Raw genomic sequence first — 6,051 nt, 5'->3', positions numbered from 1 at the left:
TCATTGAGAACTATTTTTGTGACAAAAACTTAAAAAGTGATATCCTAGAAAATTTCTCAAAAAAAGTATTACGCAGCCTGCGTTTAACAAAAAGGAGGAAGAAATCTTAACCTTGTCCAAGATTATTAATTAAAATAGACCAAGCTGGTTTAATAGACTAAACCGGTTTAATAGAGTAATGGGTCGTTACAATTCTCCCTCACTTATAAGGAATTCGTCCTCGAATTCAATTTTTGAACCGGCTGCCTAAAACCATTCTGACAAAACTCTAGATAGTCAATCCTCATCTGAGTCTTAAGCTCTCAGATGTCCTCATGGATACCATCTTTCTCCCAACGAATTTTAACCAATATGGTCATCATTCCCTGAACCTCTTTAACTTTCCGATCCATAATATCTACTGGTTGGATGGGTGGAGACAATTTTTTATTTTTTTTACTTAAGTACTTTGGCGGTTGCTGCAAAATGAGCTATGACTCTTGCATGACCTTTCTCAAAACTGATACATGGAGCATGTCATGGAATTCTGACAACTCTGCTGATAAACACAAACAATAAGAAACTGCTTCAATCCGTTCCAAAACAGGATATGGTCCCATATATCTCGGCCTAAAATTCCTTAGCTTCTGAAACTTAGACCCCCCTCCATAAAGTCCTCATTTAAAGTATATTACATTATGCAACTTAACTTGCAAATCTCTCCGGCGTTAACTGCATTTGTTTTTTCAGCCATCAACTTCCTTTAGGTGATTAGCATTTCTATTTGCTTCAACGTCCTTTAAATCATTGGTTGATATAACTCATAGTGCTTCCCCACTTTTGTCCATCATAGCATGCGTGCGATAGATCATCCATAAAGAGCTTCAAAAAGTGATATCTGAATGGTCGAATGATAACTGTTACTATTCATGAACTATTCTAGCAGTAGATGCTTTCCTCATTTTTTTTCCTCGAGAGCTAAGAACACGTCTTGAGCATGTCCTCTAGAGTTTAACTTAGCGAGACAGTCCATGATCGCACATACATTATTCTTCATGAAACTTGACTCCTATTTTCCAATGAGGAAACCCATAATCAACATATCCCATTTTCAATATGAAAGAAGTAGATTGTGTGGTAATCCCATCAGTATTGATGTTCTGCTTTGACCATCTGACAAGTCTGACAAGGCGATCATGTATCACTTCAGATCTTGGTACCTCTCAGGTAACGGCCACTATGAAATTCTAGTAAGCTTTTCCGAACCGACATCAACTTCTGCTTCTGAAACCTCCCAAAATTCCATTTTTTTATCTCTACCAGAATCTAGACTTACTCAACAAGCAAACAAATGTTGTTCTCCAAGCTTATCTAGGCATGCCCCTCTCTCCAATAACTTCTCAACATGCAACAAGGGGGCAATAAAAACTCATCTCTGCTCCAGGAATATGAACTCTTGCCCTTGGACAAATCAACACTACTCGATACCATGACAGCCAATCCATCCCAAGAATGACATTGTAATATTTATATTCAAACTCTGCTAGATCCAAAATGAACTCGACTCTTCCGAGTATAACTAGCACATCTGAAACGATAAACTCAGAAAAAATCTTACAAATAAAACCAAGCATAACTCCAACATATACACAATGCAAGATGTCGCATCCCCAATCCAAAAGCGATCTCCCCGAGTTTACAAACTAAACATACCTCCAAAATAGTCAATATACTCATACACAAGAATAACACATGCCAACCAATGGCCCATCTCTCATACTAAATAAGATCCAATAACAAACTCGTGGAGTGATGCCTTAAAGTTAGGTGGTGGCAGAACGTCACATATCCCCTCACGAACAATCTCCGAACAAAACTGCTAAACACTTGAGCAATCTGACAAAATGTGACATCATCCATCTGTTGAACATTGGCTAGAACCCTGAGAAACAAAGGACAAATGACAATAATTGTACTCATGACAAAAAAGAGAAAACTGAAATAGTAACTTCTTGACAGAAAGGTGTTACTTATTTTTATTTTTAAATTTCCCAACTCCTCAGAAATAGTTCGAAAATTGTGTAAAACAGATTAAAACCGAGTCCCACAAATTGCCATCCCGGGTCAGAGCCGGGACATAACCCCGTTCTGATACCAAATTGTAACACCCAGTTCCAGAGAGTTCTGGGTTTCGCTCCACCTGCTACAGTGCAAACCGTCTTTAGCAAAAACCACCAACTTTAAAGTCAAACCAACCGCTGCTCTGCTGGAACCTACTTGACAGAAATCAAAGGAAAAGAAAAAGAAAGGAGGGGTGAACGAATTTTCAAACAAGCCGCTCAATGAAGACCAGACCAAAATCTCAACTCGACTGAATACTAACCCAGCCTCGTAAGTCTAGGCCTAGACAAGCCACAAACACGACATCTCAAAGAAACAAACAAGGACTCCAGAGTACAAGAGCCCAGCTCTGTACCCTCGAAGCCCCGGCCAGGTACAACGTGCAGGAACTCACCTCTGCCCCGCTGCAGCATAGGCCAGACTCAAACGTGCAGGAACTCACCTCTGCCCTGTTGAGCCTAGTTCTATAGGGTAAGTGCCTATAGTCACCACCCGTAGACGCTTATTGCTGGGATACGGTGTGGATCGACTCAGCCGCCGTACCCCACCAGAACTCTAACGTGCAGGAACTCACCTCTGCCCCGCTAAACCATAGGCCAGACTCTAACGTGCAGGAACTCACCTCTTCTGCCCCACTGGGTCTGCCTCACCAAAATTCTAACATGGAGGAACTCACCTCTGCCCCGCTAAGCCATAGGCCAGACTCCAACGTACAGGAACTCACCTCTGCCCCGATGAGTCTGCCTCACCACAAATATTACTATATATAAATGTCATCTCATTCATTTACATGCAATTATTAGTCTTCCGTAATTCTCAAACAATACATATTTAGTCCTATTCATTATTAAGCATAAGGTTACTATGTTCAGTCAAACAATGACGTAACTACCTATGCTCGCAATAGCGACCAATAAGAAAAATTCTCGCACATACGTGTACATCAATAACATATATAAGCAAACAGACACCCGGTTGATAGCTCAACTCGGAACATGCAAGACCTAGACCAGACTAACACAAGCTAACCTAGTAAACAGTAAATATGGAATCGTTGGGTGAGGCCACAGGTTCTGAAGAAAACCTGAGAAAACAATGAATGGACCTTGACGGTTCTAAAACAACAACTCCGGAACTTTGAAAATAGAAGAATATGATATTCTGGCAGAACTGAACCATAGAGAAAATAGATGAATAACTCATTAACTGACCGTTACGTTTCGAATCCCTCCGGTCATAATGTAGTCCTAGATTTACTCTATCCGTAGACACCGAGTTTACTCACCATTTGATCAACCAAAATTACTTCACCTTCAGGCTGGTCGCAAAAGATGATTGCGGCAATACCTCTCGCGAAAACAAACACAACTTTCAGAAAACAACTCAGGAATGACAATCCGCTTCTTGGAGATGATAGATATAAGAGTTAACTACTTACTGACAAATTTTCAGACTGAAAGCTTTTGATTAGGTTGACCGTTTTGCCTTTACGCTGAGGCTGGTCGGAACTGTCTCTGCATCGCAATAGCTTAAGCTTATTCTTGACCAAGAAGCAACGCCAATAACGTTTTCTGTACAACTCCGATCTCGATCCCGTTTGCTGCTACAGATTCCTGGAAATAAGATCTATCCAAAGAGAGATGGTTCGAAGGCTTTAGTCCCTTGAATCGATCTAGGATCCTCCCGCAAAGCCACTCCTCAGCCATGGATCCGATGGTAAAGATTAGTGATCTCCACCACGTCATGACGTCCCCGGTGGCCTGACTTGCTCCTGGATAACAACGTTGTGGATCGGTGCCAATGGTAGTGGGATGGTTGAACCGTTTGTTGTCTTCTCTCTCTTGCGGCTTTGCTCAACGCAGGTAAAACAGATGTCGACTTTTGTTTGACGGCGCAAATACTAGGTTTTCTTTTTGTAGATGGGGATTTATATGATTTATGTATTACGGCTGGGTTTAACAAAAAGGAGGAAGAAATTTTAACCTTGTCCGAGATTATTAATTAAAATAGACCAAGCTGGTTTAATAGACTAAACCGGTTTAATAGAGTAACGGGTCGTTAGATATATCAAATCTTCCTCTCTTTAAGAAATCTTAACCACAAGGTTTGCTTCAAAATGACTTCTATGGATATTTTTGCTCAATATCAAAGAGAAAATTCCATGTTTCTTCAGTTTCATCCTTTCTCATCCATTTAACAAGACCATTATAACAACTTTTACATGATGTTGAACCATTTTTATGTCCAAGATGTAATCTGGTTCGTTGCAGAAAGCATCAACCAACATAGATGGTAGCTAGAAGTGAAATTATCAATAACCTTTTGTTGGAGATGGATCCTCACTCCTCAGCAAAGCCTGTCAAATAAACTGAACTCTATCCGTTTGGTCAAAAGCGGTCAAAGATTATGTCGACTTTTAGACAAAAAGAAAAGTAGCATGCTATAAAAGGAGAATACCGAAGACGATAAAAAATTATTCACAAACACACACACTACAAGAAAACGTGCCCATAATAACGAACATTTACGACGAAAATATTTCGTCGTAAATTTACATGGTGTTTACAACGAAATTACGCGGAATCTAACTTTCGTCGTAAACGCCATGTAAATTTACGACGAATAGATTTCGTCGTAAACTCCATGTAAGTTTACGACGAATATACGTGGAATGAGAAATACGTCGTAATCATTACATCGACATTACAACGAAGCATGTTACCGTTATATTTAGGTGAAAACGTGTATTCAATGTGCTTTAACTTACCTAATTTGGTCGTAAAGTCGTTGTAAATAATATGTTAAAACCATGTAAAATCCATGTAAAATATTCCTTGTAAAATCGTTGTTATATTTCAACTACCCAACTCGAAAATTTCTCTATATATATGTCATTTCCCACAACTCTCTTCCTCACAACACACAAACGGGAGAAAAAAAAATCCGAAAAAAATCAGAAAAAAAAAGATTTCAAAAAAAAATCTAAGAAAAAAATGGCCGGTGGCGGTAGTATTTACGAGTTACGGAGTTGGATGTATTTGCACAAAGATTCCGACGGGAGGGTGACGAACGCATTTATGAGCGGGCTAGAGACATTCATGCACCAGGCGGGCTGTACACCGATCACACAGGAAAGCGGTAAGATGTTCTGCCCCTGTCGGAAATGCAAGAATTCAAAATTTGCACGTAGTGAAACTGTATGGAAGCATTTAGTAAACAGAGGATTTACACCACAGTACTACATTTGGTATCAACATGGAGAGGGTTATGGGGGAAATGAAGCTAGTAGTAGTAATAATAATTTTGAGGATGGTCATCATAGTGAAGAACCGAATCATTTGCATAATGAATATAATTATCATCAAGATCATGAGCAGATGGTAGATCATGATAGGGTTCAAGATATGATTAGTGATGCATTTTTTGAAACAACTACAACAATAGCTGATGGAACTGGAAATGTAGAAGAACCTAATTTGGATGCAAAAAGGTTTTATGAAATGCTAGATGCTGCAAATCAACCAATCTACACTGGTTGTAGAGAAGGTCTCTCTAAATTGTCTCTAGCAGCTAGGATGATGAATATTTAAACTGATCATAATTTACCTGAGAATTGCATGGATGCATGGGCGGAGTTGTTTAAAGAGTATTTGCCAGAAGACAACGTGTCTGCTGAATCTTATTATGAGATTCAGAAATTGGTTTATAGTCTTGGGTTGCCTTCGGAGATGATTGATGTTTGCATCGACAACTGCATGATCTACTGGAAAGAAGATGACAAGTTAGAAGAGTGTCGATTCTGCAAAAAACCACGATTCAAACCGCAAGGCCGTGGGAGGAATAGGGTACCGTACCAAAGGATGTGGTACCTACCAATTACAGACAGATTGAAAAGATTATATCAATCTGAGAGGACTGCTGCGTCGATGAGGTGGCATGCGGAACATGTCC

At 39.7% G+C, this 6,051-nt stretch overlaps 1 long non-coding RNA gene across 2 annotated transcripts; it reads right to left on the bottom strand.

The window, feature by feature from the left end:
- Window positions 1–1,492: 1,492 nt before the first annotated feature.
- LOC106392421 lies at window positions 1,493–4,570 on the bottom strand. 2 transcript variants are annotated; one of them, XR_007322770.1, is made up of 3 exons: window positions 3,539–4,542; window positions 3,312–3,449; window positions 1,493–2,840 (listed from the first exon to the last, which is right to left on the bottom strand). It is a non-coding gene; the product is annotated as an uncharacterized LOC106392421 (long non-coding RNA). The 2 variants fall into 2 exon arrangements; XR_007322769.1 differs by having other exon boundaries at window positions 1,493–3,449; window positions 3,539–4,570.
- Between the last annotated feature and the right edge of the window lie 1,481 nt (window positions 4,571–6,051).

Source organism: Brassica napus, chromosome C4, assembly GCF_020379485.1.
Source record: "Brassica napus cultivar Da-Ae chromosome C4, Da-Ae, whole genome shotgun sequence".
In the NCBI taxonomy this organism is placed as follows: Eukaryota; Viridiplantae; Streptophyta; class Magnoliopsida; order Brassicales; family Brassicaceae; genus Brassica; species Brassica napus.
Note: the sequence above shows the minus strand (reverse complement) of the source record. Positions and strands in the feature narration are given on the sequence as shown.